This window comes from Procambarus clarkii, chromosome 66, assembly GCF_040958095.1.
Source record: "Procambarus clarkii isolate CNS0578487 chromosome 66, FALCON_Pclarkii_2.0, whole genome shotgun sequence".
NCBI classification, from domain to species: Eukaryota; Metazoa; Arthropoda; class Malacostraca; order Decapoda; family Cambaridae; genus Procambarus; species Procambarus clarkii.
In genome coordinates this window covers 16,731,400-16,744,350 of record NC_091215.1, presented here as the reverse complement: position 1 = coordinate 16,744,350, position 12,951 = coordinate 16,731,400, and the positions used below count along the sequence as shown (strand labels likewise).

General features: G+C 48.0%; 1 protein-coding gene across 1 annotated transcript in view; it reads right to left on the bottom strand.

The window, feature by feature from the left end:
- The window catches only part of LOC123769137 (protein unc-13 homolog 4B), a 441,599-nt gene that overhangs the window by 63,705 nt on the left and 364,943 nt on the right, over positions 1-12,951 (bottom strand). The gene's annotated exons all lie outside the window — the stretch shown is intronic.

Genomic DNA, 12,951 nt, shown 5'->3' with positions numbered 1-12,951 from the left:
CGGGCTAATGTGTGTTATGTTAGACCGGGACATTAGCTAAGGAGTTCAGACCTACCAGGGACCAGCGCCAGAACCTGGCCCCTTCAGAGAGGTTTCAGGGAGCAATGGCCCTGGAAAACCCCATATGGTTGGGGGTTTTCCTTATCTGCCATCGACCGGGGTTAGGCACCCAGAAAGGTAGGCGTAACAAAACAAACCCCACATGGTAAGAAACTACAACAAAAACCGAACAGAGAGGTAGAAAACTCCCTACAATCCCAAGGAAACAAGCAAACATCACACTTTACTGCCGCGCCGATCGTCCGCGCAGCCCTCCCCACCCCGGGAGGGGGAGGGGGGAGCCCCGGACCTACCGCGCCGGCTGCCAAGCTCCAGTTCGGAAGCTAAGCTTCAACCAACGCGAAAAAACCGCCGACCGGTGGGAGGGAGGGTTTCCAGGGAGCCTCCGGGGCTCACCCAGAAAATGGCGTTTCATTACATTCAACGCTGGTTTTCTGTGGGGAGCCCCTACGGCTCCCTGGAGCTTCATACCCAAAGAGAAGGAAAAGAAAGGGCTAACCCGGGAGGCGGCCGCCACAAACTCTGCAACGCAAAGCCAAGACAACCGGTCGCAAACCTGCGACCCAAGGCAACAAGAACGCCCAAGAACAGACGCACATATGGATGGGCGGCCAAAAACCTGTGCGACCCACAATTCCCTGCGCCCGAAATGAGCCCGAGACGTCACCAACACAGCAGCAATTGCTGCAAACGTCTGAACAGCACGGGCGCAAAGACAGACCACAGTAAGAAGGAAAACACTGCGGACGACCCGGGAAACCCGAGCCCTGAAAACAGGGAACGAAGGAACCGGATCAACCACAGCGCATCCCCAGGCACGGTACGCCGGCAACAGCAAAAAGCACAACTGGACAACACAGGACGCACCCCCGGCCAAACCAAACAAGTACCAATACCCCAAGAACCCCTCCGGAAAGCAGCCGTCTCGACCGTCGCCAGGACAGAGAAAGGCTGCACACCAATAAAGCTACCACCAGTACCAAAGAGGAGGAAACTGAAACCGAAGGGGCTACCACAAACTGAGGGGAAGAGAAGAAGGCACCCTGAACAAGGACCAGGATGGCTCAGGCGACTCATGAGCAGGCCGGAGGGGAAACAAAACGCGAGAAGACGTAAAAACCGTCATACAGTCTCCAAGACGAAGCTCGCAGGTGGGACACCGTCAACAAAGCCACCTGAACACCATAGAGATGGCGATACCTGCGTCAAAATACCAGACGCGAAGAGCCAAAGAGAAGGCCGAACCAGTCACGGACAGGACCGATTCGGCCTGCTGAAAGAGGCGAAGCCTCAGGAAAAACGCCCCGGGTACGGACACCTATCAAGCAGCGTCTGAAAAGAAGGCCGGGCCGGCCACAGTGGAACCATAAGGACTGTTCTCGTGGGAATGGGCTGCAACTGAGCCAGAACCCGAAGCAAAAGCTGGACCGGGAGAAGAGGTACAGGTACCCCCCACCTCGACCAGGCCTGCCGAAAGCCTCCACCGTGAAGTCCTCGCAGGTGGGAAGGGCGCCACAAAACGGGCGACGCCTAGACCACGCTGACCCGAAGACGTCCATGGCCAGGAGTCCATAAGCCCAACAGAGCCAACAAAACGAATCGGCGACGACTGGCCAACCCACGAAGAGGAATGAACCGAGACAGCTGTCCACCAGGACGCAGGACACACCCCGGACACGAACCACACGGTTAACCAAACCCCCTGTGGTTCCGGCAAGAACCACCAGAGAACAGTCCAAACAGAGCTGAATGGTAGAGTACCTAGTGACCCAAACCCTCCGAAGCGCAAACCAGACAGCCATGAACACCTGAACCGGGCTGTGAGCCCGACGGACAGACAGACTCCATCAACCTCGGCCGACCTGGTGAGCACTGGTCACAAAGCCCCAGCCGAGAGACGACCCGTCCGTGAACACATCGAGCGAAGGCTCGGGGAGCCGCCAAGGCACGGAACCCCGAAAACCCCAAAGAGGAAGCTGGTGACGCAGCACCAACACCAGATCCCCAGAGGAACCCAAGGAATGCAAGAGGCGGAAGTGGAGTCTCCGTAGGAACCAACCGACGCCGGAGCCAAACCCGACTCCGCGGGCAGACAAGCACGCCGAAGTGCAAACTCCCGCACAACCGCCCAAGCAACCGCTGAGCAACCCGGGACCCCCTCCTGAACAGCCAAAGGCGGGACCACAGCCACAGTAACACTTCTGGAGGGAAGACAATGAGGGGCCCAAGAGCCTGAAACAAGGCCCAGGTCCGAACCCGGGACGGAAACAGAAGGTAAAACCTCCAGATCACCAGGAAACCAAACCCAGCGATCTGGAAAGAACCATCCCCTGGCGAGCAGACAAGCGGACTGACTGGGAGCCCACTCCAGCCAGTCGTCGAGGTAGGCCAGACACCGAATCTCAGACGCAGACAGGGCACTAAGATCCGGTAAAGATGCAAAGAGTATACAAAGTGCCCTTCACAAAATAGGGAATGCAATAAAAACAGCAAACCTGAAGCCCCACCACCAAAGCATTGTATGACAATCATATGAAGACATATTATGACATATGACAATCATTATATGACAATATGACAATTATAATCAAAGCATTATATGACAAAGAGTGCTGGGAAGACGGGACACCACGAGAGTAGCTCTCATCCTGTAACTACACTTAGGTAAGTAAACATAGGTAATTACCAACCGTGCTAGCCCCAGAAAAACTGGAGAGGAACGTGCCAAGAAGTGACCTGGAGGTCCAGGTCCACCATCCATGCACCCGGCCCTAACAGAATCCGAACAGGAGACAACAGTCCTCCGAGCAGGGCAGAGGATCCAGGGCGCAGACGGAAGTAGTCCAGAAGAACTGCAGACTGGAAAAGCTCATGACTGCAAAGAGCAGACGGGAAAAGCTCATGACTGCAAAGAGCAGACGGGAAGCCCAGAAGGATGGGGCGGATCGACCACGCCCCACGCACCCACGAAGAGGAAATGACGAAGCGCAGGGAAGAAGCCCACCCCGCCAGCTCTGAACCCCCCCCCCAAGGGGGAGAAGCTGTCCTCCGACGCCAGCAGAGGCCGGAAGACAACCCAAAGCGCCCACCAACAGCGGGATCAAGCGAGAGGCAACAGAGCAAGCTGCTCCCCCAGCGCCCAGTCAACAGAGAAGGGAACAGAACCCCTTCAGAAAGAAAAAGTACACTACCGAAGTCATGAGGAGAGACTACGGGAATGAAACCACACTTCGCTGGAAGAGGAAGTGAGGGGAGACCTGATCACCACATACAAGATACCCAAGGGAATCGACAGGGTTGAGAAGGACAGGCTATGTAACACAAGGGGCACACGCACTAGGGGACACAGGTGGAAACTGAGTACCCAAAAGAGCCACAGATAGAATTAAAGTTTTTTTTTTTTTTTTTTTTTTTTTTTTTTTGAGTGTCAGAATGGGAACGGGAAAGCACTAAGAAGTAATGTGGCGACTCCTCACACAAGTAACGAGGCTGACCCCCATACAATGTCACATGTAGACATGACAGAGCCCAAGAGGCACAGGAACCGATACACCATACACCGATACACCGATAGACCCCCTCAATTATAGACCTGTATCATTGACAAGTGTAATAGTGAAAGTATTGGAAAAGCTAATCAAAACTAAATGGGTAGAACACCTGGAGAGAAATGATATAATATCAGACAGACAGTATGGTTTTCGATCAGGAAGATCCTGTGTATCGAATTTACTCAGTTTCTATGATCGGGCCACAGAGATATTACAGGAAAGAGATGGCTGGGTTGACTGCATCTATCTGGACCTAAAAAAGGCTTTCGACAGAGTTCCACATAAGAGGTTGTTCTGGAAACTGGAAAATATTGGAGGGGTGACAGGTAAGCTTCTATCATGGATGAAAAATTTTCTGACTGATAGAAAAATGAGGGCAGTAATCAGAGGCAATGTATCGGAATGGAGAAATGTCACAAGTGGAGTACCACAGGGTTCAGTTCTTGCACCAGTGATGTTTATTGTGTACATAAATGATCTACCAGTTGGTATACAGAATTATATGAACATGTTTGCTGATGATGCTAAGATAATAGGAAGGATAAGAAATTTAGATGATTGTCATGCCCTTCAAGAAGACCTGGACAAAATAAGTATATGGAGCACCACTTGGCAAATGGAATTTAATGTTAATAAATGTCATGTTATGGAATGTGGAATAGGAGAACATAGACCCCACACAACCTATATATTATGTGAGAAATCTTTAAAGAATTCTGATAAAGAAAGAGATCTAGGAGTGGTTCTAGATAGAAAACTATCACCTGAGGACCACATTAAGAATATTGTGCAAGGAGCCTATGCAATGCTTTCTAACTTCAGAATTGCATTTAAATACATGGATGGCGATATACTAAAGAAATTGTTCATGACTTTTGTTAGGCCAAAGCTAGAATATGCAGCTGTTGTGTGGTGCCCATATCTTAAGAAGCACATCAACAAACTGGAAAAGGTGCAAAGACATGCTACTAAGTGGCTCCCAGAATTGAAGGGCAAGAGCTACGAGGAGAGGTTAGAGGCATTAAATATGCCAAAACTAGAAGACAGAAGAAAAAGAGGTGATATGATCACTACGTACAAAATAGTAACAGGAATTGATAAAATCGACAGGGAAGACTTCCTGAGACCTGGAACTTCAAGAACAAGAGGCCATAGATTTAAACTAGCTAAACACAGATGCCGAAGAAATATAAGAAAATTCACCTTCGCAAATAGAGTGGTAGACGGTTGGAACAAGTTAAGTGAGAAGGTGGTGGAGGCCAAGACCGTCAGTAGTTTCAAAGCGTTATATGACAGAGTGCTGGGAAGACGGGACACCACGAGCGTAGCTCTCATCCTGTAACTACACTTAGGTAATTACACTTAGGTAATTACCTGTTGACGGACGGTTGAGAGGCAGGACCAAGGAGCCAGAGCTCAACCCCCACAAGCGCAACTAGGTGAGGACATATATTGTAAAAGCACAAGCCGCCGACTAGTGGCAAAGAGCACTACGCTGGCCAGGCAAAGAAGGCACAAAACTGCATCAAAAGGCCCACCTCGACAGCAAAACCACAAAGTCCCAGCACAACCACAACATGTGCCAAGACCCAAAAAGCTCAGTCTGCAAGCCAGGAAGATCCCGGAACCCCAAAAGGCAGAACCGGGTCACACGAGGAAACAAAGTCCCCTGAACCCACAAAAGGGGGCCCAAGAGGAAGAAACCTCCAGAACGAAACCAAGGAACCCAAAGGAACCCAGAATCGAACCAGGGGGAGCCCAAACCACATTTGCCGGCGGAGAACACCACTAAAAGGCAAAGCACAGACCCCAGCAGAACGCCCTGGGAAAACGGTCCCAACAGACCGAAAACCGAGGGGCAAGGTGTGGGAGCAAGCATACCAGCCAGGGGCACTGAGCCTAAACCCAGAGGCTCAGACCCAAAATCAACACCCAAACGTTCCCAGAGGAACAGGCAACGGCAAGAAAACACCAGAAAAACAAAGAAACGACAACAGGAGAACAAAAACCCTGCAAATTTTTTGAAAACTCACCAGAGACGCTCGCTCGCACACCCAGACGCATGTAAACAAACCGCAACGCCGCCCTGGTGGCCACGCCGTGAAACCGGCAGACGAAAATGGCCGCCAGCAGGGGCTGTGACTGACGCTTAATACACAAAAACACGCCAGCAAATGTGGGAAGCTAGCAGACTGGAAGGGCGAAAAACGACTCCCAACAGCAGAAAAACCCCTGAAGGGGCAAAACCGCCCCAGAACTGCTAGCAGGCAACCCCCACAGCCCCGGGAACCAACAACAGAGGCCCCGGGGCAGAGCCGTCCTCCAAGCCCTCCGCCCTTAAAGAAAAGCAAGAGCCCATGGGAAAGGCAACAAGAAAGGGCCGCTGGTAAGACCCAGAAGCCTTGGCAGGAGGCACAGGCTCAAACCTCCGTCCCCAACCCGAACGGGGCATCCCCCGAAAACCGCCCGAGTCTCTGCCGCAACTGAACCCCGCCCCGACCCCGAAACCCGCAGACGGTCCGGAGCCGGGAACATGGAGAGAAAGGGGCGAGCAGCACCTAACCAAACGGGGCGGCCACGGGCATTCGAGTGGGAAACCAACCTAGCATGTTGCAGCAACCTAACCTAGCTTGCAACACGGATGCCGCCTATACTCTGAACAGTAATAACATCAGGAGAGTACTGGAGAACAAGCAGAGAATCACTCGCAAGACTTCGGGTCAAGGTGTCAGTGACCCAACAGGCAGCATGACGGAGGTAAAAATGGCGACTGTCACCCGGAGACAAGGGAACAGCAACCAACGATCCCGTTCAAGACGGGTTGGAACCCGGAAGACACATGCAATGGTCCCCCGAGCCCAGACAGGGGTTTCCAGGGCCCGTAGGGTAACAACTACGGGAAGCCCGGGCAAGGTGTTGCTAACCGGTTAAGAAACCCAAACATAACAAGAGGGTAGATTATAGCACTGAAAACCCCTGAGACGTGTACAAGCACGGGGGCCTAGCAGAGGGCCGCCAAACACTACCAGTGGAACTATAACCACCTTAGGCAGACCCCCACCAGGCAAGAAAATGAAGAACAAAAGAAAAACCCCGCAAAAGTACACCGTCTCCAGAGGCAACAGAAACCGGCCGCCGCTTAGGTGGCAGGCTGCGCAACACCTTGACGCCCTAACCAGCACAATACCAATCCCTACCCAGGGCCAAACAAGGGCCCCAAGCCCCAGCTGGCCCCAAGGGCGAGGCAAATGCCGAGCAGCAAGAACCTCTACGGGAATGGTTCCCGAACGCCCCAGGGAAGATAACCCTGTAACGCAAGGGCAGTACTCACAGGGCGCTTAGGGAAGTCAGCCACTAAGCACATGCAGCCCCGGCACTGATGAAGTACTCCTGGCCACCGCACACCACAACACACGGCAGTGAACGCCACACAAGGCAAACACCGCCTAGGAAACTGAGGCCAGAGAAGCGTCAATCCCGGTTGACATTAGCGAACGAACTGGAGCTTGGCAGCCGGCGCGGTAGGTCCGGGGCTCCCCCCTCCCCCTCCCGGGGTGGGGAGGGCTGCGCGGACGATCGGCGCGGCAGTAAAGTGTGATGTTTGCTTGTTTGCTTGTTTCCTTGGGATTGTAGGGAGTTTTCTACCTCTCTGTTCGGTTTTTGTTGTAGTTTCTTACCATGTGGGGTTTGTTTTGTTACGCCTACCTTTCTGGGTGCCTAACCCCGGTCGATGGCAGATAAGGAAAACCCCCAACCATATGGGGTTTTCCAGGGCCATTGCTCCCTGAAACCTCTCTGAAGGGGCCAGGTTCTGGCGCTGGTCCCTGGTAGGTCTGAACTCCTTAGCTAATGTCCCGGTCTAACATAACACACATTAGCCCGATAAGCTCCAGGGAGCCGTAGGGGCTCCCCACAGAAACGAGTGTTGAATGTATTGAAATGCCATTTTCTAGGTGAGACCTGGAGGCTCCCCAGAGCTATACTGGGCTGATGAGTATATATTAGACCATGGCAATAGTCAATCAAAGGAATTCTGTTTTCAATTCTAGAATTCTAGAATTGAAAACAATATAATACCAGACATACAGTATGGTTTTCGAACTGGAAGATCCTGTGTAACGAACTTACTCAGTTTTTATGATCGAGCCACAGAGATTTTACAGGAAAGAGATGGTTGGGTTGACTGCATCTATCTGGACCTAAAAAAGGATTTCGACAGAGTTCCCCATAAGAGGTTGTTCTGGAAACTGGAACATATTGGAGGGGTGACAGGTAAGCTACTAACATGGATGAAAAATTTCCTGACAGAAAAATGAGGGCAGTAATCAGAGGCACGGTATCGGATTGGAGGAATGTCACGAGTGGAGTACCACAGAGTTCAGTTCTTGCACCGGTAATGTTCATTGTCTACATAAACGATCTACCAGTGGGAATACAAAATTACATGAACATGTTTGCTGATGATGCTAAGATAATAAGGAAGATAAGAAACCTAGATGATTGTCATGCCCCTTCAAGAAGACCTGGACAAAATAAGTATATGGAGCAATACTTGGCAAATGGATTTTAATGTGAATAAATGCCATTGTTATGGAATGTGGAATTGGAGAACATAGACCCCACACAATCTATAAATTATGTGAGAAATCTTTAAAGAATTCTGACAAAGAAAGGGATCTAGGGATGCTTCTAGATAGAAAACTGTCACCTGAGGACCACATTAAGAACATTGTGCGAGGAGCCTATGCTACACTTTCTAACCTCAGAATTGCTTTTAAATACATGGATGGCGAAATACTAAAGAAATTGTTCACGACTTTTATTAGAACAAAGCTAGAATATGCAGCGGTTGTATGGTGCCCATATCTTAAAAAGTACATCAACAAACTGGAAAAGGTGCAATGACATGCCACTAAATGGCTTCCCAGAACTGAAGGACAAGAGCTACGAGGAGAGGTTAGAGGCATTAAATATGCAAAAACTAGAAGATAGAAGAAAAAGAGGCGATATGATCACTACGTTCAAAATAGTAACAGGAATCGATAAAATTGATAGGGAAGAATTCCTGAGACCCGGAACTTCAAGAACAAGAGGTCATAGATTTAACCCTTAACATGCTCGGGGTTTAATATCCTGCCATCCCCACAGGCGCATGTCATTTTGAAAAAAAAAAAATTATTTTTTCTTTCTAACCTGTTAATTTGTGTTCACTGATCACGGGAAAAATAATAAAAAAATCGTAAGTGGCATATATTGCCCGCTATAGGGCGGGGAAGTCTGGCAAATTATAGGCGCTGACTCAGCGTGCGTCCCAGGCGGTCTTTTGCTCGCAAGCTGTCAGGCCAGAGTTGCCACAAAGAGATAATTACCGAATTATTTAAATGTCTCTGATTGATTTTTCATACTTTTTTTGCTGTAATATTATTCAATAGTGTGTAGTTTGATATATTTATATAATAAAATGAGTGAATCGTTGGTGTACTCAAAAATATGGTGTGCATATTGTTGATTCAATTATGTTTCTGTGAATAATACAATTTCTCCCACCCTACCCATCAACATTGGTGTTCCCCAGGGCAGCATACTTGGCCCTCTCCTCTTTCTCATCTACATTAATGACCTTCCAAATGCCTCCCAACACCTCAAACCAATTCTATTTGCTGACGACACAACCTTCATTTACTCCAGTCCTGATCCCCTTGCTCTAAATGCCACAGTAAATACTGAGCTAAATAAAGTCCATCTGTGGCTAACTGCCAATAAACTCACCCTTAACATTGACAAAACCTTCTATATTCTGTTTGGCAATAAATCCTCTAATCAAATAAATCTCAAAATAAACAATACCCAAATTTGTAACAAATTAGATGGCAAATTCCTTGGCATTATCATTGACCACAAGCTGAATTTCCAGGGACACATTCTAAACATATCAAAAAAAGTTTCAAAAACTGTGGGCATTCTTTCTAAGATCAGATATTATGTACCACGCCCTGCCCTGGTGACTCTATTACTCCCTTATCTATCCATATCTCAACTATGGTATTTGTGCTTAGGGCTCTACTACCCAAAATCACTTACGTCCTCTAATTACTCAACACAAAGCTGCTATTAGGACAATATCCAATTCTGGCCCCAGACATCACTCGGTACCCCTACTCAAATCTCTGAATATGTTAGACATTAAGTCACTGCACATTCTCTCATGTGTATTATACATATATAAAACGCTAAACTATAATGCCAATCCTGATCTCAAAAGCTTCATAGAAGGTTGTAACAGAACCCATGAGCACCACACTAGAAATAAATACAGTTTTGATATTCCTAGAGTACGACTTAATCAAACTAGAAATGCTCTACAAATCAAGGGGCCCAGAATGTGGAATGACCTTCCCAACCATGTTAAAGACTGTACCTCTCTCAACCAGTTTAAGTTAAAAGCGAAGCTATACCTAATAAATTCCCTGTAACCTACCTTACCCTTCTATTGTCAACCAATGTCTGTTTTTTCTTTAAAGAGCGCTGTTTGTTGACATAATTGTATTTGTGCTGCTTTTTCATCTATGTTTTCATTTCTTGTTTTCATTCTACTCATTATGCTCAATTAGTATTAAGCTTGTCATTTAAGTTTATCATGCCCGAAATGCTTTGCGTAATAGTGGCTTTAGGCATTGTATGTACTAGCTCTACCTATAAGTCAACCAATCCTTATATAAATTTATTGTATGTATGTACCTTACCTAAATAAAATTGTATTGTATTGTATTGTATGTTCATCAATCAGTGAACAAATACTTTGTCGGTTATTACTCTATAAGCACAGGTTATATATAAGTATTTGCATGTTTTGTTCACTATAACGAACCACTAAGTAGCTATTATGAGTCAAAAAGTAATGAGGAGTGACCGCCGTGTACCAGCCAGCCACTCCCGCCCTCCCTCCAGTCATCTGACTCACCCTCATTCTCCTCCCACAATAATGTTTTTCCTATAATTCACTATATACAGGCGTTATATATAAGTATCTACATGTTTTGTTCACCATAACTGTACATCTAAGCTTGTATGGTGAGTAAAGGCACAAAGATGTGGCTACTCACACAGTCAGCTGATCGGCGACCGCCCTCAAGGTCAGGCGCACTAATATTTCTCCTCCAACAATACTGTGTGGTGTTATTACGCTATATATCTTATATACAGACGTTATATATAAGTATCTACATGTTTTGTTCACCATAACTGTACATCTAAGCTTGTATGGTGAGTAAAGGCACAGAGATGTGACTACTCACACAGTCAGCTGATCGGCGGCCGCCCTCAAGGCCAGACGTACTAATATTTCTCCTCCAACAATACTGTGTGGTGTTATTACGCTATATATCTTATATACAGACATTATATATAAGTATCTACATGTTTTGTTCACCATAACTGTACATCTAAGCTTGTATGGTGAGTAAAGGCACAGAGATGTGGCTACTCACACAGTCAGCTGATCGGCGGCCGCCCTCAAGGCCAGACGCACTAATATTTCTCCTCCAACAATACTGTGTGGTGTTATTACGCTATATACACACATTATATATAAATATCTACCTGTTTTATTCATCATACTTGCACAAATAAACTGGTATGGTGCCCAAAGACCATCGTGGTAACCAGTAAACAACACTGTCGTCTGCACGGTGGCGTCGTGCAGACGACGTCACCGCCCTCACCAAAATGGCGGCTCCAAACCTTCTCTTGCTGTTTATACCCTCTATACGCATGTTATATATAAGTATCTACATTTGTGTTCACCATAGCGAACCACTAAGCTGGTATGGTGAGTGCAGTCAATAAAAGGTGGCCACAGACAGTCAAAAGACATCGCCACCACCCTCCCTCCCACAGCATTACACCTCCTTCCATGGCGCACAGCGCTAAATATCACCACAATCCTGCTATTATCAGAACCCTGGTCAGTTTTATCACAGTCAGGGGTCTTCTGTAATAATATCATCGCTACATAATAGCATGAACAAGTATAATTTGGCATTTTTAGGCGATGCTGTGGTCACAAGCTGAACAGCAGTGTTGTTAGCTCATGCTGCGTGTGTCAGGCTTGGTTGCTCACTCAATACTGAGGCCAATAACACCCGGGAGTTTGGCCCACGATTTTTTTTTTAAATGGCGTCTGTTTACAAGAGCCCTGATGAAGGTGTGGTGAACCCCGTGTATCCGCGGGCTGTTTAAATCTTGCGTAGTACTCCAACACATCATATGACGTGATGCGTAGTTTACTGGAACAATGTCCAGCACGTCATATGACGTGATGTGCACTTTAAGGGTTAAACTAACAAAACAAAGCTGCAGGAGAAATATACGAAAATTCACTTTTGTAAACAGAGTGGTAGACGGTTGGAAGAAGTTAGGTGAGAAGGTAGTGGAGGCCAAAACCGTCAGTAATTTCAAAGCATTATATGACAAAGAGTGCTGGGAAGACGGGACACCACGAGCGTAGCTCTCATCCTGTAACTACACTTAGGTAATTACTATCCCCCACCACCAAACCTCTCTTGACACCATCCCACATCACTGACACCATCATCCACCACTGACACCACCAGACTTCTCTGACACCATCCACCACCACTGACACCACCAAACTTCTCTTGACACCATCCCCCACCACTAAACTTCTCTTGACACCATCCACCACCACTGACACCATCCCCCACCACTAAATGTTTCTTGACACCATCTTCACACCACTTACACCATCCCCCACCACTGACACCGTCCCCACCACCAGACTTCTCTTGACACCATCCTCCACCACTGACACCACCAGACTTCTCTGACACCATTCCCCACCACTGACACCACCAGACTTCTCTGACATCATCCCCCACCACTGACACCATTCCCCCACCACTGACACCACCAGACTTCTCTGACACCATCCCCCACCACTGACACCGTCCCCACCACCAGACTTCTCTTGACACCATCCTCCACCACTGACACCATCCCCCACCACAAAACTTATCTTGACACCATCCCCCAACACTGACACCACCAGACTTCTCTGACACCATCCCCCACCACTAAATTTCTCTTGACACCATCCTCCACCACTGACACCACCAGACTTCTCTGACATACCAAATATGGCGTGCAAGTAACAATGCCACATGCAGCTCCAGACAGGACTGCGGGGTAATGAGAACCTTCGGAGTACATATGCTGGAGTATATGCCAAGCACAGCATCACGGGAGAAGGGTAAACATGTGTGCATAGTATGCAGGAACACTACACGCAGAGCACAAAAGCAAAGATGCATCAGCACCTGGT